Raw genomic sequence first — 26,963 nt, forward strand, 5'->3', positions numbered from 1 at the left:
AAGTCGGGTGTTGACTTTAAATAATGAATTTTGCTCGTCTTGCTAAGTTTGAAGAAGCGAGCAAGTTTTTCGAGGGTTTTACGTTATTATCACTAAGTTCGTGCAACTGTAAATATATAAGAGTTGAGGATTACCATTTTTGTAGACGCTGTTGTGAGCACCTTTATTCCATGATTCATTGTTTTGTTGAATCCTACGCTCTGTATGAACGATGTGCCGAAGTATCCACCTTGGAAAAATGACTGACTCCCATGATGACACTTCCAAAGATGGTGTTTCCAGAGATAACATCTCTACGGAAAAAACTTTAAGAAATGGTACTTCTGGGACCTCTGAGTGGTGGTGAGAGATCCTTCATACTGACTTGTACTCCTGGTTATTTCATTAGCTTTACCATAGTATGATCGTATAGTGGGATCCTGGATCAATGTAGACTCCACAGAAATGGAAGAAAGTCTGCGGGAGCGGAGAATCCAGAAGTAAGGACTACATGATGTTAGAAAATGACGTGCAGTCCCTAGCTGTTTGTTTGGTAAGTTGTTAGCGCTCCTTGTGTCATGACTTTGCCCATGCAATTAGGATCACGAGACCAAGGTTTGCTATTTCTTTTCAGACTTTTACTCCACTGATAGGCGGTCTTCAACTTGTTCTCGGGAAATCAATTCATGAATCCATCACTAATGAAGAAGTCGATGTAAGTATCTTTTTCGTTCAAGTGATCGTGGCATCTCCTTGAATGAAATAATTGTTGTTGATGAATCCAGGAAGAAATCATTGTAGATAACAACATGTTGATGAAGCGTGCTCTTCTTTGGGATATGAGAATATGGAGAATTCCGAACCGAATGGAGATAGCGGCGTTGCCAAGGAGATTCTGGCATTGCCGAGCCTTCGAATGATTTAGAAACTCCCCTAGTAAGCATATCTCCAGAAAATTTCAGATTTCAGCTTTTAGTAAAAACACCATAGAATCCTCGTTTAGAGTCGGATCTTCGATGTATGCATATGTATCCTCAAGCCCAGGAAATTTCCAAGCCTTAGAAAAGAAAGATTTTTGACTTTTGAGCATGTTTAGGGCCTGAAAAAAGGCGAAACAATAAAGTTCCAGGAGACTTCCAGAAATTTTTCAGCTGGCATGTAGTCCAATGTTTTGGACACATCTCTTTGATCGCTTCTCCAATTGCTGTGAATTTTGGATATGTTGTAGAGAACGTCCATACGAAGAGAAACATATATGACCCATCCCTAGATTCTTCACTAATTTCTCCCAGATCGTCGCTTTCTACAGGGAAGTGTAAAATTACTTCAGACGGATTTGTCGCAAAACACTCATGTTGTGTCTTTAGACCATTCGCTTGTGTCTTGAAAGGTTGGTGAAGGATTTTGATGTCATTGATTCAATTGATATCAGGACTCCTTGATTGATACATGAGCATGGTGCTTGCAATGCTATCTTGTTTCTGTTAGTCGTAGAAACATCGCTTCTGAAACCCTGGTCACGGGGCCATAACTGAGGTTGCTCTCGAGAGGGAGTGATGTAATTACCATGGTTTCATGTCCCGGTGGTATCATTCCTTTTATTATGAGTGATCAGCACATGAGAGTCTGGTGCCACGGGTCTTGGACTATGAAACTAATCGCCATGATCAGTGGACCGCCAGTCCCCATTAGAGAACCAAGGTAGAGAAATCTCCCATTTTCGTTTGCTTTCTTCTGGCAAGACCTAGATAGAGGAACCAGATAGATAAATTGATGTAAAGACCTAGATGGTCAAAGTTGGAGATACCTTGATGAAGGACTTAGTGGGAAGATGTGGTGGACACCGATCGACAGTGGAAGTTATGAATCCCGTCTAAGAATTGCTGCTTGCATGTTGTATGCTCTGAAAGCTGTAGAAACCTCATACGATGTCGGAATTCAGTGCTTGACCCAAAATTTTGAAGCTAAGAGAATGAGTTATCACATGAGACAAGAATAACTCAATTTGGAGTTGCAGAGATCAGCCAACGAAGCGTGCACATTTTTAATTTGTAATCTCGTACAAATTTTTCAGATTTCGTAGACCTGACAGTAAAGGCCATTATCTTTCAGCTCGTATGTCCGATTGATGCGCCCTTTTGGTATGTTGTGGAAGAGACATAGACAAACATCTTTCATGAAGGAAGTATTGTCCCATTCCTCACCCATTGGTAGGTTTTGTAAACCCACGGGCTGAAGTATGTTGTATCCCATTTGTAGAGCTGATGAGAACATCTTGTAGAAGGCTTGGGATTGTACCCGCCAGTTGTGCAAGTTTCAGAAAGACTTTCATGTGAAAATGTTATCATGTCTGCACATCTTGATATGAAGCATTAGTTCTTGGAGAAGTCTGCTTCATGCGTAACACTTTAGAGAATGGTTAGTTGATGAAGCCCTGTCATGAGGATGTTGCTCGTGAAACCGTTGTTGATGCTAAGATCACGAGTTATTACACTCCAGAGATCCTTGTTGATGCTGAGATCATGTACAGTATTCCTCTAGAGATTATTGTCGATGTTGATACCGTGGTTGAAGTTGTTCTAGAGACCGAAAAGACTAGAACCATGATTATCAACATAATCTTTGCTCCTCTATCCAGTGAGCCTTTACCTTCACGAACTAGTTTGTGGGTTGAGCATTCCAAAGATGAAGGTGTACTGATCATCCGAAGTTCTATGGAATCGACGTTGTTGTGGAAGACGGCAGCACCGGTCTTCATTATGGTAAAGAGAGGAAGTTCCTTAGCCGTGCAGTGATTTGTAACCTAGAGAATTCCCGTCGATGAAGTTTCATGGAATCATATCAGGTTGCAAATTCGAATAAGATCAAGTCCCCAGTGTATGTTGAAGGAGTTTGTGTATCCATGGATGAATGATGTTGCATCTACTTTAGAAGTCTTATCATGGGATAATGAAGACTTACTAATTGTAGTTCAGTTACACTTTGATCGTTCTGGTGTTGAATCAGTGTCGAGATATTTGTGCTGAAGCCAGAGGCGCCATTATCGAAGGTGTACTCTTTGATTGGGAGTACGATTTGAGGGCTTCTTAGATGCTTGAGCGTTGAGCATGTCTTAGGTTTGATCGTCTTGGCCCAAACTATCTTCTTTTGATTCAACATCTTTTCGTTGCGGTAGTGGGATTCAACACTTGTGCAGAGATCAGAGCTTTTTGATTTTATGGCACACATGAACACTCCTTCAAGGCTATGGAGAAACGCTCAAAGTGTTATTTGCCATGCTTTGACGTTATCTCAGTAATGAATGTCTTAATGCTCGATTCAGAGAAACGTCAGATTCAACCACTTGGTAAAATACTAATGCGGTGCAGCTACCATTCATAACGTCTAGCAGAGTTTCTAGCAGAATTGAGTCCCACACTAGGATAACATGTGAGGAAATAAATGACATAGACATGGAATGAGACTTGCCTGAGTGTGGAACCTTCCGATGAATGTCTATGCATCTTTTGCAGATTCTTTCTTTTACTTCGTCAAAGTTTGAAATTCCTCCAAGTGCTCTGATAATGGAATGTTCACCAAATCTTCTGGACCAGAACTTTCTTTGTTGGAGAGATGTGCAACTAAAGGCGCTTTGTCAGTATCTATGTTTTCATCTTGGATTCACGTTCGTCTGAAGACCATGTTATCCTGGGTCTTCCTGATTACGTGAAACTTGATTTGTTGAACTTATGTTCACTTTGAGAATGATGTAGCCACGAGTATCTCTGAGCGTTCCTTCATGGTTTCTGATTGAGATGAGAGCATGAGTATCTTCTTGTCTAGTGATGCCTGAGACTCTGAGGGATTTCAGTGGAAAAATGTTGATAGCGGTGCCATCATGGACCAACATTCTCCCGGATTCGTTTCCTTTGATATGGACTGCGGTAAGCAGTCCCCAGTCGTGCATCTCCTTCTATGTGATGAAGGTTCAAGGAGTATTCCAGGATGGACAGATGTTTGGGATTCTCCATTTCTTCTTCAGTTGGCTCTCTCCTGATGAACGATAATTTGATTGCACCATCTTGAACCTAGACTTCTAGTAACTCGATCACTCCTTCATGAGAAGAGAGAAGTTTGAGTTTGTCTGATCATTTTCTCGTTCGTTGATGCTGGGTCGAGGTTTGTGCATTTAAGGATTGGTTATCCTTTCTTTGCGCTTCTGAAGGATCCTGAGAGATTGGAGAAGTATGCTTCTGCTGTGGTGCGTCGGTTCTCATTTTGCTTCCTTTAGCAACAACGTTCATGGAAAGTTGGAGGTTGTATTGTCTGTTGAAGAGACGCTGAGTATCACGAGGTTCCCAGTCTAGGTTTGCCTCTTTCCAGTAAAGCATGCGTGGTAGTTGCTGATCGCTTGGCTGCTTCATGAAGTTCTGAGAAATTCTGGAATCGCAGATTCTTCAGCAAGGCTCTGTAGATTGGGATCATTCCATTGTGTTCATGCTCTCCTAGTGCCTCAATGAATCGACAAACGTGTTCTCGAGCGTTCCCTGTTCCATTGTAGTATGGACGTTGGGGAAGTGTAGCCCTTCGTGAGAGGAATTATTTGCGTAGCAGCAGGATATGGAAATTGATGACGATGAATCGGTGTCTTGTCTTTTCATCGATCCTCCATAAAGCGTTCCAGGACTTCACGAATGATGAATCCTGCAGGTTCCTTTGTTGGTTTGAGAAGGAGTGGTATGACCTGCACCGATGTTGGAAGCAAGAGTAGTTTCTGTAGTACCACCATTGTTATTAGTGATGGCGTTGTTTGCGTTGGGATTTGTGACTAACCCAGACCTAAGACCAGCCATCTTGTGAAAATGTGAAATTGCAACCAAGAGATTAATCTCCCACTGTGGTCGCCAATATGTGGATGGGGAAAAACGGTTCGCCGGTTTTTTGGGAAGTGGAGAGACGAGCGTGCTGTCGAGACTCCTCAGCCGGGAAAAATGTTAATCCTCATACAGATGCACCGCTGCAAAGGGGGTGCTTAGATTCGAGAAATCAATCTGTATGACTCCAGCCTAAACCAAAACGATGGCCGTTCCAGAGTCAATTCAGTCGCAAAGAGGGAGATGGGTTGATCTGTAGGAGGGAAGCGGAGAATTGTGTGGGATTAGTGATGATCGAGGATTGTGGGTGCGTTGAAGGTTTCTGCAGTATTGGTGAACTGTTGAGTTCTAATAAGTTATGATGGATTGATGAATTCTTGAGAGTGATTACTCGTAGAATTCTTGTTAGAAGCGTATTCGAGTGTTCGAATGTTATTTTCAATCCTGGATTCAGATACTTATTTATACTGTCAGAGTAGTAACACTAATGATCCCTGTAAGTGTGACGGTTTCTTGAGTGAAAGAGTGGGAAAGTGGGAGATCGTGGTAAAGTCAGTTCCATGTCGTGTGGAGACTTCTGATCGTGCACCCACTACTTTGCTAACTCCTTCAACCGTTTACACGACTTACACACATTTCTCGTTGTGGATGAATCCACGTGCCAGACCGCCAGACCAAAACCCTACGTGATATCCCCCCATTTGTGACGTGATCGATCTCACAAATCATGGAGTCTGCAGGGAAGACGTGTTTTGATTAGTCAATTGTTGACTAGACAATGAGTCTAAGTTTGGTGAATCAAGCATGAATGGTGAATGCTCAGCGATTCATGGGTCAAACATGTAGTTCTCTGAAGAGATGTCAGCATGATGAATTACTGACGAGCGAGAAAGTATTGCTCAATTATGCGAATTACGAAAATTTGATGAGCAACTGAGCAAGTATTGCTCAATTCACCAATTTAATGATTATTGAGAATTTGATGGGCAACTGAGCAAGTATTGCTCAAGTCAACAAATTAATGATTTTTGATAATCTGACGTGCAACTGAGAAAGTATTGCTCAATTCGACAAATTATGATGAGTTGTTGAATATTGACTAATATTCGGGCAATTGAGCAAGTATTATTCGATTCGGCGAATTATTTACTGGTGACGTGACCCAGTAAAATATTAATTAAAATACAAGTAGATTACCGAATATTGTATAATTAATTTAGATGTTGATTGCTGGATCAACATAAATTTATTAGTGTTTGAAGAGTGCTCAGAATGATGGTTTCACAGAGCGTTCATTCGAAACCATAATTTTTGGTCAATCCTCCATCAATTGGGGAATTGCTGAAAACTGATCATGAATGATAGGGACCGACCACATGGGATGAGGAACGTCCATGTGGTGCCCAGTGCTCGAGTGAGCACGCACCAGGGTTTCTCAGTTTGAGAGTTGGTGAAAAATAATGGTTAAATGGTGGTTTCACCATTTACTGAAAATATTGATGGATTCATCATTAGGAGGTAAAACCTAAGTATGAGAGATGGTACCGACCAAGGGGTATGTGACCGGCTCTTGGTGGTCACGGGACCAGTTGTTGGTCATTTGGAGAATCCCCTGTTGGTTGGAGAAAGTTCGGGCCAGTATGAGCAATTGAGCAAATTAGGTCAGAATTGCGAACATGTGGGAGCGGCTTCGTGCAAGCCCTAGGAATGACCTGGTCGGTCATGGAGGCATGCACGTGTTTCCATGATGTCCATGTCTCCAGACCGAGGGTTTCAGTATTTTTTGATATGCGTTTGAGCAATATCGTGAATTTTCAGAAGAGTTTATCTTGACTGAGAATTCTCGATTTTTTGGTGGAATGAGCATAATTCATCAATATTTTAAAAATATTAAAATAAAAGTGTATTAATATTTAAAATTCCCGTGTGAGGCTAGCCGGTCGTGTGACCATGTAGGCTTTTGGTTTTTCGTGATTCGAGCAACATTTGAGAAAACATGGAGAAATCACGAATTTTTCTCAAACCCGGGAGTTTCACGATTGAGAAAAATAATAATTATGAAAGATTAGGGATTGCAAGGTGTGGGACCGACCACGTCTAGGGCATGGCCGGCCGGCCAGGTTGTCCGGTCCCGCACACCTTTCCCTATTTTATTATTATTTTTCATGAATCCTTGAAGTTATGGAGAATCCTTGAAGATATGGAGAATCCATGAGTTCTTGTTGAAACGGAGGAGTTTCGTGAGATTAGGAATGCTAATTATAAAAAGCTAAGGATTTGTGACGTGTGGTACGGGCCACGGCTTGGGCATGGCCGGTCGGCTGGGATGCCCGGTCCCGCACAACTTTCCTTATTTTATAATATTATTTGTGAATCCACCATGTCATGGAGAATTCACAAGTTTTGCACAAAATAAGGAATTTTGCTAAGATGGAGAAACCACCATGAGTTTATGAAAATTAAATAAGGAAAAATAATGGAGGAAGCATGGGACCGGCCCATGGGCGCTTCTCCATTATTTTATTATTATTTTCTCTCTCTTATTTTTGTGTAGGATTCCTCATTATTTCATGTTTTTGGACGCTCGTTCGTGCATCCGGGTGCTCAGTCGTGCATCATTGTCGAGTACACTCGCACCATTTTTGTGGGGCTTACTCAATGATGGTCCAGATGCCCGGTTGTTGAGTATTTATTACCAATTTATGAGATTCAGTGGAGAATAATTCATGAAACTGAGTAATAAAAGTGAATAGATGTTCATTATTAATTCATAGGATCAGCTGTGGATTCGACTACGAATTCAGAATAATAAAACAAGCATTACCATCCCATGGGATCGTGGATTCGACCATAGACTCGGAGTAATTAAGATTTATTTATTACCATTTCATGAGACCAGTGGATTCGATCATGAAATCGGAGTAATGAGATAATACAGTTGTGTTTTATTGCCATTCTATGAGATCGATCATAGAATCATAGCAATGTTATTTCCATTCCATGGGATCAGGCCGTGGATTCAACCATGGAATAGGAGCAATTGTTATTGCCATTCCATGGGATCAGGCCGTGGATTCGACCATGAAATAGGAGCAATTGTTATTTCCATTCCATGGGATCAGGATGTGGATTCGACCATGGAATAGGAGCAATAATAAATTATTCTGGGAATTCAGTAGTGAATGTCACGACAGTGTTAATCTGTTTCAGAAAAGATATTAGCCAGTTAAAGCGTCACATCCATTTTGAAGGGTGCATAGTCAGGGAGTCACGATGTTGTTTACGACCTGAAGGCGTTTAGTTTTCTCAATCTACGGAGAACCGCCTGAATCTATGCACTATATCCACATAATCAGGGAACAGTGAGTGTCACCGGCGTCCGCCGCCAAAATATTCTTCTCTGTGGAGGTGGGTTTCTCTCCTGCAGTCAAGGAACAGTGAGTATCACCGACGTCCTGAAGGCGTTAAGTTCTCAATCTACGGAGAACCGCCCAAATGCGTTATTCTGCATAGAGGGCACTATGAAATGCCAGGGATCGAACACTCATCTAGTGGAGGCTTTTCGAAAACATATTCATCATGGCTTCGTAAAATATGAATCGTTGCATGTCTGAAAGCCGTGTCAAAAACATGCCTCATGATTTTACGGTTTTTCCCTTTGTTGAAAATCCACCATCTACAAAAGAGTTGTTCAATTGCTATGAGATCTTATGTAACTACACAAGACACGATTGAAACAAAGATGATTCGATTCAATTGAATCGGCTCATGAACATTATAACCACGGTTTGCATAAATCATTCCTTAGTAATTTAATGTTTCATGATCAGAGCACATATTTAGATCATAACTTCTTAAGTTCACAAACAAGTTCGCGGACTTAAGTTAATCGGTTGAGTTTTCCAAACTCAGTAGAAATTCTCGGAAAGAAAACTTCCGCCAGTTCGCGGACTGGGTTCGCGGACTGAGTTCGCGGACTTAGCACACAAACGAGTTTTGGAAAATCCCAGCAGAAATTCTCGGTCGAGAACTTCCGACAGTTCGCGGACTTGGAAAGCCAATTCCACAATCCTGCCGATTTCTCTTGATCAACAAAGTTCGAAAACTTCGGTTCAAGGAATACATGGTTATGTAATCTAAACTCTCATTTCAATTATTGAGACATTCTCAGAGGACACTATGTAGCCATTATTCACAGACCGATTCACGTCAGAGCAATTCTCAAAGTGATTGAAACTTTTCATGACTTTCGTCACTAGGTGAAGATAAACTTGATCAAAGTGAAACGCTTTACCAACACACGATTTCGAGATAAAAGATAATCAATGAATGCTCAGCTCGAAATGTCAAATGTGTATGATCTAGTCTATATAGCATACGACTTTTGTCTCATAAGAAGTAGGAGATAGAAGAGATAGACTTTTGAGTGATAGATAAGTTCAAGTCTCCACATAACTTTTTGTTGATGAAGTTCCACGGTTCCTTGTATAGATCTTCGTCGTTGTATGATGAATCTCCATGAAGACCTTGAGCTCAACTACACTTTTCTATCCTAGTCCGAGACTTAGCTATGCAGGCTAGAAATCAAGACTTATAGTTTTGATCACTAACATTGACAAACATGCTTGGAATAGCAACGCATGCGAGGTTGACCGAGCTATGCTCTAACACAAGGAATATCTTTGAACAATAAATGATAAGAGTTATGTACATGTTCAAATATGTCGACATCTAAAAGTTTCTTAGAAAACAATAATTCCATGCTTCATACAAAACTTACAGAGATATGTGAATATCGGAAACTTGGTTTTGCTTCTTGGGATCGGTTTTACCAACCTCATAATGTGAGTTGTGATCGGTTATACCATGTTTCCCAAACCAGGTTGTGACCGGTTACACCTTGCTTCCCAGAGGTAGCTTGTGATCGGTTACACCTTACTTCCTGAGTTATCTTGTGATCGATTACGCCTTGCTTCCCAAAGGTATCTTGTGATCGGTTACACCTTGCTTCCCAATTCATCTTGTGACTGGTTATACCTTGGTTCCCAAAGTAACTTATGGCCGGCTACAACTTGTATTCCAATATAGCTTGTGATCGGTTACAATTATATTTACAATGAAGCTCATGACCGATTGCAACAAACTATATTATATAGGATATGACTGGTTATACCATAAATCTCAACAAGTTAAAATAGGTTCTAGCAAAGTCATCTTCAATTGGTCATCCAAAAGATATTCAAAGAATAACAAGACCAATCATGATTTACTTTTGATTATGAAACAAGTTCATAAATATACTTCCTTTAAACAAATATTATAAAACATTGTTTCCTAAGATGAAATCATTCCTATATAATGCACACATAATCAAATAACTATATACAATAGATTATGTTGATGTTGTACTTATAAAGTCCAAAAGATAGGCGTTCATACTTCGTAATATGTTTTTCCGTGACACTTTGATCATACTATAATGACCAAGTCACGTCACTAGAGTATCATATACAATATATACAGCTTTGCATGTTATGTTTTCAATATAACACGACTTGAAAGATACGTTAGGAATGGAAACAAGATCAAGTTAATATTACTAACCTCAAGTGGAATGATGATGTCGTCTGTAGTCATTACTTCTTCACATTCTTCAGGTCTTCGAAGTAATACTTTGTATGTATCAACATTCCTAGACTTTCTAGTCTAACCTAAACGAAGTTGACTCTATTATTTAATCAAGCGACTCTGGATGAGTTTTGACACTAAAATATGACAACCAATCTTGACATACCAACACTTGGTGATTTCAACCGAGCTATGCTCTAACACCAAGCCTTGGTATGTCAAGTTTGGTTGTCATATTTTAGTTCAAAATTCGAAGCTGCTTGATTTGATCATTATAATCAACTTCGTTATATTGGACTAAGAACATATAAATGTTTAGACACGCTCTTGTTACTCGTGAAGAACCCGAAGATGTATCTGGATCAACGAACACATTAACCTTCAGTTCGAGGTTAATAACAACAAACTTAACTTGTTTTATTTTTATCTTTGTTCTTCCAAGTCAGTATTCATTGAAAACATACCATACAAAGTATCTATGACTTGGTCATTATACTATGATTCAAGTACCAAGGAAAGATATACTAGGTTTTTTTTACAACTTAAGTATATAGAGAGTTACGAATTATATTTTATTTATGGACTTCTTGAATCGACATAACGTTAATTGGTAAGTTGTTATTATTTAGTATGTTGAACTTCCGGAACGAATTCAACCTTGGGATTATATGTGAAGGAATATCTAAGGAAGTAGACTTGCGAAACTATGTTTCGTGGTCAAAATAGAACTCGGGATCGATCCCTAGACTGATCTCAAGTGCAAAACTGATAACCAACCCATCCTGTTTGAAGTTTAATCCAAGTTTATATTTTCGATATGTTTGGTGATGTTCGGGTTTGAACATGTGCTAAACTCATATTACTTAATGTTCAAATATTTTCCTTGATACTCAAGACGGGATCCTGAAATCGAAATATTTTTTTATATCTTTTAGGTATCAAATTTATATGCTTATCATATCCCATACGTTTACATATCTCTAGTTGATATACTAGTAAAGTATATGTATGTATGATAGTCAATATTAGTTTTCAACTAAGATTAATTTCAGTATGTTGGTAGGGTTACAATTAGAATTTTCCAAAACCGAAAATATTTGTTTATTGCATATCTTAAGGATTTTAAGATTTGGTAATTTATTGTCTTACAAAAAAGCCTTGGTCATAATGCCATAAATAGTGGAGCTTGTATTCTTATAAACTCATCACTTTGTATTGATAGTGTCAAACCGTTTTCTGAAAAGTGTCGGTTGTCAGCGAAGCAAAATTATTATAAGCTCTTTCACTTCACAATTATAAATAACAGTATAGCAATAAGAACAGATTCGATCCACAAGGAGATATGGGTTGTCAATTTATTTTGATTACTTATGTAAACATGAGGATTTTGTTTGTGATTATATGTTAGACACATTTTTTGTCTGAATTGTCGGCTGTGTCTGTATTGTTAGTGCTTGATTTTGTACTTATTATGGTGTTTTTTTGTTTGCATAGGTGTTTTGGAGAAATACACTTATGTGGAAAAAATTGCTCGAAAAGTGTTAAAAACACCCTCATTTTGGATAAGGGCACCCCCAACTGTTAAAGGCGCCCCTGTTTTGGATAAAGGCACTTCATCCTCTTCATTTCAAATCTTACTTTTGGCGGGAAAATTCTCACTGTCGACTGCAGATTAGGGTTCGAATTTGATCATGTTCTAGGGAGATTCAATGGATGAAACTCATTGGGTTTGTTTCTTTGAGCTAAACAAAGATGGTAGGAGTGTTGGATTCAATCCAGTTGGACCAGATAATCCGTGAGAAGGAAACAAAGGTTCAAGGAAAAAATATTATACGATATTTTCTGTATTTGGTTTGGAGAGTTTCTGGTGAGATTCAATCGAATATTTAGCTTGGTTTGGGCCTATTAAACTCAAACAAGACTGGTAAGTTCTTCGTATTCGAAGAAGCTAAGTTGAATACGTGGATTTGCTTAAAACAGAGAAGAGGAGATATTCACGGGTTTTTCAGTGTTCACTGAGGTTTGGCGTGTGTTTGACTCAATCAAAGACAATCTTAGACAAGCTTGGAACTTTCCATCTGCAGGAAAATATGAAGAATCAATTGAAGACGCATGAGGAGGTAAAGAAGGAAACTATCCCCGTAACTTTTCACAAAATTTATTACGAAGATATCGAGAGTTATGAGGGATATTTTCTTAGTACTGAGATCATATAAATAGAAGGGGTCGAGTCACATGAAGAGGATGGAGAGATAGGGGTTAAAACATATAGCAACAGAGTGAGTAATCACGAGTTGCGAAGAGAACTTTCTGCTGCTGCAGAGAAGATAAACATGAAGAACACTATGTTGTCCAGAACAGTCATTGTCTAGTGTCGTATATTTTAATTTCAGTAACATTCCATTATGTTGATGGTGGATTTTCATTTAAGGCTAAAATTGTAAAAGCCAAAATTATGCGCTGATATCCTGCAAAGGATAAAGCCACTGATAAAATGATGAATACTTCTTCACTTCGCTAATTTACTTAGAATGGAGCATGTAGCAACAAATCCCATATACCGTATGAATTTATAGCATTATCAATTAATGCATGACCAGCCTTGTATTTCCTGTGTTGTTCCTGCAGAACTCTCATTATTAGTGCGACATGACGACTGAGTGTTACTCTCAGCAGAGTAACACGAATCTCCAAGTATTAACAGTGAGGCATGCACGAAATACGTGTACATGCTACATCTCTCGGTGTGTTATACTAACCCTATTGAGCATATTTGAATCTGAACTGTCCATATCAGTCTCAGAAACAATCATGACCACGCAAGTTGGCCGCACGATTTAACCAGCCTAGACGATCCTCAGCAGGAGCAGGCTACTACATTAATGACCACCAGCGGGACCACTTATGCCCTGGTCGTTCGAATACCTGCCATGCCTCCCAAACTACCACCGAACACCAGCCTGAAGTTGGATGTCCAGACTGGTATGGAGCATCTTGGAGGAATCGTACAAACAAAGGCCGCCTATGGCAGTCTCAAGTTCATCACGTACGTCCAACTTCACCGGCGTGGTTGGATGACGTGGATCAGACCAAAGCCGGTCGAACAAGCGTCGTGGTGTACACCGGCGGACCTTCTTCCTACCTGCATGACCGACTCTTCCTTAACCTGACCAGATTGCAATATACGATTGTCCGAAGTTGTGTCAGCGTGAAGAATTGAGGGTCGCAGGAAATTCCACTAAAGGTCCCAAATTGATCACGACCATCCAATTTCACCGGCATGATTGGATGGCTTGGATCGGACCCATAGCCACCAGGCAGGTATTGGCGCGTTCACCACCGGCCCAACGTGGGCCCCACATGGTCAGCCTCCCCAAAGGAGAAGCGTGGCTTGCCAATTCGTCCAGCCAAAGCAGCGTGGACGTGAAACCCTAATTAGGGTTTGCCGTACATCAAATGTGTCACAAATCTGTCTCAACCATCCATCTTTGAAGGTATATACGGAGGGTGTAGATGTATATTCAAAGGTCCCAGAGCATGTCAACACAATCACCATGGGCCCACCTATATACATGACTAATCGGTCAAGACCAACTATGGTTGGTCGTCTCGATTTGTGCGCCCAAACTAGGCATGGCCGCGCATTTTCAATAGCAAATCGATCTCGACCACTCAACTTTGCCGGAAATATTGAGTGGCTTAGATCACATCTTCACGGTATAGTGAGGTACGGACGCGTACGCAGGCCTGCCGAATGCACGCCTGACTGATCGGCCAAGACCGACCATGGTTGGTCGTCTTGAAACGCGCGCCCGAAGTAGGCACGACGTGCGGTCTTCAATTCCTTTGCGACATGGGATTTCTGTCGCAAATCGATCTCAACCACTCCTCTTTGCCAGACAAATTGAGTGGCTTAGATCGCATCTCCATGGGACAATGAGGTATAGACACCTACACCAGCATGCCGTCTACACACATGCCCAATCGGCCCTGCCAAAAACGTGTCCTATGCTTGGATTCGACCAAGCTAAAGGTTGGTGTTCGAGCACCTCCTAAAACCTAATCCGACGGTCAGATGTGGGTCGCAAGCCATCTCGTCCGTCCAACTTCACCAGCCTGGACGGACAACCTAAGACAGAAGTTAGGCGACTAGTGAGGTATCACCACGATCACCGTCCACCACTCTTCCACACAGAGTGATCGGTCAAGTCAGGGCTTACCTATACAACCTCCAAACAATCACTCGAAGATAATTGGACGTGATGCTATGCTTAATCCGCGACTTACTCCATTAAGCCTTAAAACAACGATGCTTCATACACGCTGAATATATTCGATGCGTTACATGCATAGAATGCACACGATATTTCATAAATATCGACTTCCTGAATAACTTAGTTATTTAACCTATCATCACATGCTTTCTGTGGGTCCCATGATCCACACACTCGAGACATTAATCATGTCACAAACTTGGGGATACATACTGGGGTATTGGTCTGGCGGTTTACAGCGTGCAGCGCACCATCACAAGAACGTGTCAGGAAGACATGGACGGTTAGTGATGATGGGAGAAGTGGGCAAGACTAATCGTGTGACGGTAACACACGCAACTCCACTACTCCATCACTCCACTTTCTCCAATTCCCACGAGAGACTTGGGTAAGGCTCAATGACTTGTATAAATAGGTTCTCCTCCCTATTTACAGAACAAGAAGACAGAAAACAAGTGTTGATACAACCGTATCCAAACACCAGAACTGATAGCTTACATTATGCAATCCAGTTCACCTTTCTGATACAAGTCATACGCAGCCAACACCTTCTTCGCTTCCCTCCCTAAGATCAACCCCATCTCCTTCACTTTGTGACCGAAGCAAGTCTAGAACAACCATTTCTTGGTTTAGGCCAGAGTTGTACAGATTGATTTCTCGAATCAAAAGCACTCCCGTGCAGTGCATTTGTTTAGGGTTTAGATTCATTTCTCATACACACACCCACATTTACCAAAAACCGCAGAAATAGTTTTCACCCATAAACAATTGGCGACCACAGTGGGAGGTTAATCTCTCGGTTGTAAAGTCAATTTCTTCAAAATCTGATTTAATTTCATCAATTTCGAAAGGGGTAGATCTTAGATTCAATTCAATCATCAACCTGTTTCAAGATGGTAGAACTTAGGTCAGGATCAGCAATCAATTCTGACGGAGCTAGTGCAGATAACACTCTCAATATTGATGTACCTGTCAGTGGAGATACTGTAGTCAATACATATCGTGGAGTCATCTCTTCTACCACCAACGCCAGCGGAGCAGGAGAGGTCCCAGTAAGCGTAACGCCTCATATCACTAGAGCTAGAGCATCCGCGAATGCCGGCATCGCCTCAAGTGTAACGCCTACGGCAATCACCAGAGCAACAACTTCTACTCCTTCATCAGGACGAGGAGCCGGAGGAGCAAGAGGAGGACCATCTCCTATTACTATCGCAGACTTGATGGAGAGGCAGGAAGCTCTTGCTAAGACTCAAACAGATATGGCTGCAACTCAGAAAGAGGTACTCACTTTTCTTTAAGCCTTAACTGAACGGTTGCCACAAGACTCACGGAAACCCCTGGAGCCAGCAAGGGATGCCTTCAATACATCCAGAGCAGGCGTTTCCACTCAGACCCACATGAATGAAGAAGCTCGTGTTGCTCCTGAACGCCCAAGGGAGATGGACCGACCATCCAACTTCATCATGCGTGAAGACCTGGAACGACTTCTCCAAAACCGAGGCAACGGAAACATGATGGAGGCGCACCAACATCAGTCGTTGTACCCTCAAGATGTGCAACGAATTCCTCTTCCAAGAGCATACACCTCTCCTCAGTTCTCCCTCTACGATGGTACTGGTAACGCTCATGAACACATCTCTCGATTCTTAGAATCTTTGGGAGAGCATGAATACAATCGTGTTCTCCGTCTGAAAGAGTTCTCGAAATCACTTACGGGGAGGGCGTACACCTGGTACAACAACATCGCGCCTAACAGCATATCCAATTGGGACGAGATGGTCAACGCTTTCTATAAAAAGTAATTCTTCGTGTCCGAGCAAATCACCTTTTCAGATCTGGGGAGAGTCTCTCAGCGGAACAACGAACATCCGAATGACTTCGTCAAGAGGTTCAGAACTCAAGCACTAGATTGTCATGATCCGAACATCACTGCACGTCAGTTGGTAGAACTGTGCATCAACGGGATGTTACCCATATACCGCGCTTTACTGGAGAATCTGGCTTTTGGACGTTCTCCGAACTCCATGAAGCTGCCAAGCGTTCAGCCAAAACTGCCCCAGCATTGCTAAAGAGAACCAGGGTTGTTCGAAACGAATATCCACGTGAGAGTATAGGAAGCAGGCGTCTCACGAACAAGCAATACAACACTGGTCCTTCTGTGAGCGTGGTAGGCGAAGGAGGAAAAAGGAAAGCTCCAGCAACGGAACGACAACCCAAGTGTGCGGCTCCATCACACACGACCTCGTCTCAAAAAGGAACAGGCAAGACTCCTGCACAAGACACCAAAGATGCAGGCTTCCCATTCCCCATGAGTGAATTAAAGGAACTCTTGGAGGCATGGATTCAAGACGATGCTATCAAGCTTCCTCCTATAAGACGCCCGCCAACTGAGAAAGACATGGCGGACCCCAAGTACTGCCGCTACCATAGGTTTGTCCATCATCCGACCAAAGACTGCAACAGGCTGAAAAAAATCTTCAAAGAAAAGATAGAGGCAGGAGAACTCCAGCTTGGAAACGAAGGTGTTAATAGAGATCCTCTCCCTATCAGAAAATGCATGATTTCCGGGGATTCTGTTCGCAAGACTGTACAATATATGATGGAACATTTGTGTGAGATTTTATATTTCTCCAAGGCGCAGCGTCAGGACATATTTGTAGCCCTCAACCGCGTTGTCTCAGGCAGGCGTTTGTATCTAGAAAGGGAAGCGGTCTCTAAACCTCAGTCTTTACAGGAAGATGCAAGCAAGGGAAACTGGAGACTCCTAACCGTCGCTCGTTTGAAGGATGTTGAGTTCGATAGCACATTGATTGATACGTTCTCCGAATTCAACATCATCACTGTCAAGACCTTGAAGGAAGCAAGGATTTTAAAGCAAGAAGCCACTCGCATCCCAACTGTGATTAAGAATCCAGAGGGAGAACTTGGAGATGCATATGGATACATCGATCTTGAAGTCAAATTGGATGATGCCTCGACGCAAGTAAGATTCTACATAGTCAAAGAGCATCCTAATTATGACATGGTCCTGGGACGCTCTTGGATACATGACAACAAGGCAACGGTGGGAGCTTGTCCTCTACCGGCTACGATACCCGAAAGAATCTCCAACAAGCCGTCCAGATCGGAAGACTGTCTGTTACCGCACCTGCTTTCCAACATGACACAACTTCCTGGAGAGAGCGCATCAACATACATTAAGAGGTTCCGAGCTCAAGTAAGTCTCACCATGCAACCCTTTTTGCAACCAATCACTCCTCACTCTGACAAGTCCTGGGGACTGGTTCCAACCAACAAACCAACCCCGGCTAGGAGATGTGAATGGGAGGCCGTCCCCTTCGAAATTTTTATCAAGACCTTAGAGGTTGTCTCGATCAAAGACGATAAGGCCAAGGTCCAAGTATCTGCATGCCCAAACCCATTTGGAATTGGATATCTGGTGACGAAGATGACTACATTCAAGGTTGGGAGCATCATAGTGAAAATGACCACTCCACCTGACTCGCCCACCGAAAGAGAGGATGAACCATACCTGGTTGCAGATGTTATCCTAGGCGGCTACTGCAATCTCATCAACGCTGACAAGCTGGAAGGCGTAACAATTCACTCATGATGGCTCAAACCCTACCATACTTAATACGTTGTGCTACCACTTTCCAGCGTCCTCCACACTTTAAAAAGAAAAAAACGCTGTGTTATTTCCCCCAGCGTGTTTCTTTTACAATTACCTTTTCATACCATATTTTTAATTCCTCCAGAAAATGATTTCAATACTTGCATTCATAATTAGGGTTTCAATGTTCAATTTTCAAGTTAATTGAATTATTATTTCCATCTAAGAACTTCTTTACCCCCTAAAGGAAGACACAAAATCCCGAGTCAGCCTAAATCAACCCACTAGAACAAGCCAGGAAGGAAACCCTAAACAAACATTTCGTAAGAAGTCAAGAATATGTGCAGAAAAGAAGATGCTTTGAGCCATTTATCCCAGCAAGACTAGGGAGATCTCGTGTCAGGAGAACATACAGGTCTGTGGTATTCCATTATGGCATTATTTCTTTTATCATGAAAAATCACATACATATGAAGGCACACCATTGTGCCTGAAAAGGTTCAGATGTAGTCTTACGAAAGATTATAACATAAAAACCTTTATTAAAACAAGCTAACAAAAGAAGAAGATCTTGAACTCAGCCGCCACTGAGTACAAGGAAGATGTTCACGAATTACGGGAATATATTTGAAAAGAGAAAAAGAAGCAAAGAGGTTTAGCCATCAAGAAGGTCGATCGCGCCAACACCACCGCTAGGACCTGCTTCAACACCATCGCCATCATGGACCGCTACTGCTTCCTCCTCCGGATCTGCCTCAGCTTCCGCTTCGGATATTTCTGCAGCATTGCTATCTGCCTCAACGGCATCAACAGAGACAACTTCCACATCTTCCTCAAGAGCCACGGCAACGTTAGGAATTGTGTTGAGCACTTTCATACACTCAGGTTCGTCTGTGTCAGAATCGAGGATTATCACGCCATCACGGATTGGAAATCACATTTATCTTCACCGAGAGGCCGTTTGTGTTCAACCCTCCACCTCTTTAGCCATGCTGCAAATCTCTCAGCTCTTGCGCTAGTTGACTCTCGCAATGCTTCATCGCGCCTCCATTGCGCCTCCAAAATTATGCGCTGATATCCTGCAAAGGATAAAGCCACTGATAAAATGATGAATACTTCTTCACTTCGCTAATTTACTTAGAATGGAGCATGTAGCAACAAATCCTATATACCGTATGAATTTATAGCATTATCAATTAATGCATGACCAGCCTTGTATTTCCTGTGTTGTTCCCGCAGAACTCTCATTATTAGTGCGACATGACGACTGAGTGTTACTCTCAGCAGAGTAACACGAATCTCCAAGTATTAACAGTGAGGCATGCACGAAATACGCGTACATGCTACATCTATCGGTGTGTTATACTAACCCGATTGAGCATATTTGAATCTGAACTATCCATATCAGTCTCAGAAACAATCATGACCACACAAGTTGGCCGCACGATTTAACCAGCCTAGACGATCCTCAGCAGAAGCAGGCTACTACATTAATGACCACCAGCGGGCCCACTTATGCCCTGGTCGGTCGAATACCTACCATGCCTCCCAAACTACCACCGAACACCATCCTGAAGTTGGATGTCCAAACTGGTATGGAGCAGTTTGGAGGAATCATACAAACAAAGGCTGCCTATGGCAGTCTCAAGTTCATCACGTACGTCCAACTTCACCAGCGTGGTTGGACGGCGTGGATCATCCCAAAACCGGTCGAACAAGCGCCGTGGTGTACGCCAGCGGACCTTCTTCCTACCTGCATGAACGACTCTTCCTTAACCTGAACATATTGCAATATACGATTGTCCGAAGTTGTGTCAGCGTGAAGAATTGAGGGTCGCAGGAAATTCCTCTAAAGGTCCCAAATTGATCACGACCATCCAATTTCACTGGCATGATTGGATGGCTTAGATCGGACCCATAGCCACCAGGTAGGTATTGGCGCGTTCACCACCGACCCAATGTGGGCCCCACATGGTCGTCCTCCCCAAAGGATAATCGTGGCTTGCCAATTCTTCCAGACAAATCAGCGTGGACGTGAAACCCTAATTAGGGTTTGCGGCACATCACATGTTTCGCAAATCAGTCTCAACCATCCATCTTCGCAGGTACAGAAGGAGGGTGTAGATGTAGATTCAAAGGGCCCAGAGCATGTCAACACAATCACCATGGGCCCGCCTACATACATGACTAATCGGTCAAGACCAACTATGGTTGGTTGTCTCGATTTGTGCGTCCAGACTAGGCATGGCCGCGCGTTTTCAATAGCAAATCGATCTCGACCACTCAACTTTGCTGGACAAATTGAGTGGCTTAGATCACATCTTCACGGGACAGTGAGATACGGACGTGTACACTGGCCTGCCGACTGCACGCCTGACTGATCGGCCAAGACCGACCATGGTTGGTCGTCTCGAAACGCGCGCCCGAAGTAGGCACGATGTGCGGTCTTCAATTCCTTTGCGGCATGGGATTTCTGTCGCAAATCGATCTCAACCATTCCTCTTTGCCAGACAAATTGAGTGGCTTAGATCGCATCTCCATGAGACAGTGAGGTACAGACACCTACACCAACATGCCGTCTACACGCATGCCCAATCGGCCCTGCAAAAAACGTGTCCCATGCTTGGATTCGACCAAGCTAAAGGTTGGTGTTAGAGCACCTCCTAAACCCTAATCCGACGGTCAGATGTGGGTCGCAAGCCATCTCGTCTGTCCAACTTCACCAGCCTGGACGGACAGCCTCAGACAGGAGATAGACGACCAGTGAAGTATCACCACGATCACCGTCCACCACTCTTCCACACAGAGTGATCGGTCAAGTCAGGGCTTACCTATACAGCCTCCAAACGATCACTCGAAGATGGTTGGACGTGATGCTATGCTTAATCCGCGACTTACTCCGTTAATCCTTAAAACAACGATGCTTCATACACGCTGAATATATTCGATGTGTTACATGCATAGAATGCACACGATATTTCATAAATATCGACTTCCTAAATAACTTAGTTATTCAACCAAACATCACATGCTTTCTGTGGGTCCCAAGATCCACAAACTGGGGGATACATACCGGGGTATTGGTCTGACGGTTTACAGCGTGCAGCGCACAACGCGCCATCACAAGAACGTGTCAGGAAGACATGGACGGTTAGTGATGATGGGAGAAGTGGGCAAGACTGATCGTGTGACACTAACACACGCAACTCCACTACTCCATCACTCCACTTTCTCCACTTCCCACGAGAGACGTGGGTAAGGCTCAATGACTTGTATAAATAGGCTCTCATCCCTATTTCCAGAATAAGAAGACAGAAACCAAGTGTTGATACAACCGTATCCAAACACCAGAACTGATAGCTTACATTCTGCAAGCCAGTTCAGCTTTCTGATACAAGTCATACACAGCCAACACCTTCACAATCTCAACACCTTCTTCGCTTCCCTCCCTAAGATCAACACCATCTCCTTCACTTTGTGATCGAAGCAAGTATGGAAAGGCCATTTCTTGGTTTAGGCCAGAGTTGTACAGATTGATTTCTCGAATCAAAACCACTCCCGTGCTGTGCATTTGTTTAGGGTTTAGATTCGTTTCTCATCCACACACCCACATTAACAAAAACCGCAGAAACAGTTTTCACCCATAAACTTATTAGTAAGGCAATTCTTCATTTGGAAACACCTTCTTTGTAAACAACGAGTTTATAACGCCTGGAAACCGTTGCAAATTCGCTGCTTTTATTATGTTCTCCATTTTCACCATTGTAAACACTTTTTGAGCAATAAAAAATTCTTTTGAGAGTGTGTACAACATGAGCAGATAAACCTCAATATTAGGACAACGAAGGAAGTTGAATTTCATCCTTTTGGTAATTTAATTAATTCTTTATTTACTTTTTGCACCGATTTTTATTGATTTATGATTTCTATTAATTATTTGTGACTTTGTTTGATGACGCATGGTTAGTTCTAGGTAATTTTGATGCTTCATGCAATACAAATAATATTTTATGGAATCTACTTTAGCAAAGAATAGAGTTAATATTTCATTTATTTTGAGTTATAATTGCCTAGGATTAATTTATAAACCATTTGAATGTGAAAAACAGTAAAATATCGAGTCCCAATAAATTCTTCATCATGTGACATATTTTATATATATTTTATTTATTTCTAGTATTTTTATTTATTAAGTCTGAAATCAATCTTATCAAGTTCGAGTGAACGACAACCTTATTTACCACTGTACAAAACCACATCATTATGATTAAACTATACTAAAGCAAATAAAATAATATCAATTTTTAACTTTGTCTTAACTATACAAAGTAGCGGTAGTTAATTTTTATAACAACTTAATTATGAGAGTACTCAAAACTGGACTAGGTCCTGGGCGTTTTCTGCCAAGCAATTTTCCCTATTTTAACAAAATCTTGGATGTTGGTGTGATTAACTTTACTTCCACATTATATTGTTTATCTTTATAGTTAAACTAGATACACTTGTACATACGATCCCATACCATACCATACCATACCATCACATTATATTATTTATCTTTATTTTATTGAAGTAATATTTTGGCAGTTACTGTTTCTGTAAGATTACATGAAGTGTTTGTGTAGTAGGTATAAATTGTGGCGTACTCGGTACCCTCGTCGTTTCAAAACTATATAAATACTCGAATTAACGAACTGGAAATGAGAAGGTACCTAGTACACCACCAAAAACAAATTATTCATGAATTGTATTGAGAATTTTCTTATACAATCAATACGTATATATCTCTAGAATAATATCCTTGTTCCTGATTGTATATGAGGTCAATGTAGTATGTACCAGAACTGTACATAAATTGGAATTTAACAGGAACAAGTCTTGTAATCTATTTTTCATGATACAAGTTCACAAGAACAAGTCTTGTTGGTTCTTCAATTGTACTAAGATGATCTAGGTTGATTAACGTACTACTTATGATATTTCACTAAATAATGTAATATCGAAAAGAATTAACACAAGATACCATAAATTTTGTTAATGAAAAAATCTTCAATGTGGAAGAAAAACCCCGTGATCTAATCCAGTTTAAACATCGCACGGTATTAAGCCGCTACAAGCACCAGTCTACTATCAAACCTCGAACCGGAATATATTCGATATTGAATTAACCCTCCGATCATTTCAACTTCAGCGTACTCATTATGTATCTTGGATATCGCAATACCCTACACATTTGATTCCCCTAGATGACGTCATTTACAGGCCTAGGAGTTTGTTAGAGCATTGCTCGGTCGAACTCACAAGTGTTTCTATCTCAAGCTTGTTGTCAAATTAGTTGATCAAAATTATATCTTGATTTCTAGTTTACATTTAGTCAAGTATCAAATTAGGATAGAAGTGTGTAGTTGAGTATCAGACATTGCTGCATTCTACCGTTTGAAGGCGAAGATCAACCGAAGCTTGTGGAGAACTTCTTCAACAAAAGGTAAGTGAAGACTGAACCACCTATTACTCAAGTTTTCACCTTTCTATCTATGAGACAATATTGCATGACTAAATTATACGTTACATGCATAATATAAATTTCAGTCAAGTTTATCTTGTTAATCATTCTCGAAATATGTTGACTAAGCTTAAGAACATTTGTTCATACTTGATGAATTTGGTTAAGAAAAATATATTGTTTATGGCCTAAATTATGATTCAAGATTTAATCATTTGAAAAGAGCATGGAATAGTGATATGTGTCATTGATGTTATTCAGGAATGTTTTGAGTTGATTATTAGAGAGATATAAAACTATTGTAAATCTGGATACATGAAAATATGCATACCAGTTCACATAATGTGAGAACTATTATAAGTTCGGACCCGCAGTACATGTACCCAGTTTACGTACAGGCGTAGATATAGTTCGACATCGACTTTTTGGTACGCATACCCGATATCCATACCTTAAAAAGTCTGTTGACTCATGAACCAGAAAGGTACGCGCACCTAGTGTGCGAACCGAAAAAGATCTGTTGGTTTTTTAAACCGGAAAAGGTACGCATACCCAGTATGCAAACCGGAACAGATCTGTAGATTCCTGAACCCGTTTTTGTCTTAAGGGTATACAAACTCAGTACACGTACCATGACAAAATAGTCACGAACATGTATACAATACACATACCAAGTACACGTACTTAACCTGTTGAATATTTTCAGATGCATCAGAATTATTTCTATGGGATAATCAACATTTGTACAACTCTCTAAAAACATTATTTAGACATGTTTTAAAAAAAACGTGGGTCTAACAATCACACCCAATATTTCGTTTAGGCAATCTGTATGGGCAAACTCCAATATAATTCCAAGAGAATCAACTAGACAGTCAGACACAATCAATGAAAATATATCCAAGAGTTGTATCTTTGTTTCTCAATATAATCAGCAAATCAAACAGATAGAATCTCTGAGCCTGATTATTACGAGAAACAACTTGGACGGTACCAAAGACCAATGTTCAGGTGTCTACCAATTTATATCAACAACCAAAGGTTGGATTATCTAAATGATTGAACTACGCACAACCTATTATATTTCATTATATAAAAAAATATAATGCAGAAAAGAAATAACAACACAGACACCAGAAATTTTGTTAACGAGGAAACCGCAAATGCAGAAAAACCTCGGGACTTAGTCTAGATTTGAACACCACACTGTATTAAGCCGCTACAGACACTAGCCTACTACAAGTTAACTTCATACTGGAATGTAGTTGAGCCCTAACCAATCTCACACTGATCAAGGTATAATCGCGTTCCTTACGCCTCTGAATCCCAGCAGAACTCTACGCACTTGATTTCCTTAGCTGATCTCACCCAAAACTAAGAGTTGCTACGACCCAAAGTCGAAGACTTGATAAACCAATCTGTCTCACACATAAAAGTATATTGAATAGATAAATCTGTCTCCAACAGAAATACCTATGAGTTTTGTTCCGTCTTTTGATAAATCAAGGTGAATAGGAACCAATTGATACACCAGACTTATATTCCCGATGAACAGCCTAGTAATATCAATCACCTCACAATAATCTTAATTGTATGGTAGTGAAACAAGATATTGTAGAATCACAAACGATGAGACGAAGATGTTTGTGACTACTTTTTATCTTGCCTATCGGAGATTAAATCTCGAGAAAATCTTAAAAAAGATACTACTCAATACGATAGAAAACATCTAGATCAGAACACACAACTACAGAAAAAATAGTTGGTTATGGCTTCAGAATCCCAATGAAGTCTTTAAGTCGTTAACCTATAATGGTTTTAGAAAACCTAGGTTAAAGGAGAATCGATTCTAGTCGCAACTAGTATCGCATATGAGGTGTGGGGATTAGGTTTCCCAATTGCTAGAGTTCTCCCTTATATAGTCTTCCAATCAGGGTTTGCATTCAATGTTACCTTGGTAATAAAGCATTCTATATTCACCGTTAGATGAAAACCTGATTAGACTCAAGCTAATATGTTTCAACTGTTAGATCGAACTTAGCTTGTTACACACAAATGAAAAGTGACTTCATTTAGATATGCGTAACCGTACCTAAACGTGTACACCTAGTTGGCTCAACAATAGTTAACCGAAGTTATCCATATGAACACTTTCATATCAACCATGTTCATCTTGACACAACTAGTTCAAATGACTTAAATGAAACTAGTTCTAGAGTTATTCAATTGTTTATATTCTCATAGAAGTATACAAGACACAATTGAAGTAAAATCGATTTTGATTCACTCGAATCAATTCATGAACATTATAATCACGATTTGCAAAAGATTACATTCCTTATTATATAAATGTATTAGTTCATGAACAAACCGATTTTAAAACATAACCTATTCAAGTATGCAAACGGGTACGCATACCTAAGTGGTCGGACTAAGTTTGGTTTCGCCAGTATGCTAACGGGTACGCATACCTTCCAAACTCAGTTGAATTTCCGGTTATGCATACTAAGTTCCCGGACTTTCATTAAACCAACCAGTACGCATACGGGTATGCATACTATGGTTCTGGGACTTGGAATAACTTGCAATAGTTAGCATACAAGTACGCATACTGTGTTATATCCAATCATGGTTAATTGTTCTAAACTCCCATTTCAATCATTGAAACATTCTTGGAAGACGACAATAGCTGTCTCACACAAACTATTAGCTTCAAAACAATTTTCAAGTGATCGATAGATCAATGCGAAACATTCCGAGTCTACATCAAATGACTGTCTCACACAAATCATGTAAGATGTTACCAGGCGATTTTTCACATGATCATGTTTTGAATTTTTTCAAGAATATAAGATGAACTTGGCCAAAGCGAAAGCTTACCAACACATATTTCGAGAAATATGTAAGCGAGTTAAACTAGCTCGAAATATCAAATGTGTATAATCGAAGTCTATATAGCTATACGCCTTTTGTCTGAAATAGGAGATAGAGTAGATAGACATTTGAGTGATAAATGAGTTCAAGTCTCCACATACCTTTTGTTGATGAAGTTCCACAAGCTCCCCTTAGTAGTTCTTCGTCTTCAATCGATGAACGCCGTGAAGTCTAAATCT

This window comes from Papaver somniferum, chromosome 3 (assembly GCF_003573695.1).
Source record: "Papaver somniferum cultivar HN1 chromosome 3, ASM357369v1, whole genome shotgun sequence".
NCBI classification, from domain to species: Eukaryota; Viridiplantae; Streptophyta; class Magnoliopsida; order Ranunculales; family Papaveraceae; genus Papaver; species Papaver somniferum.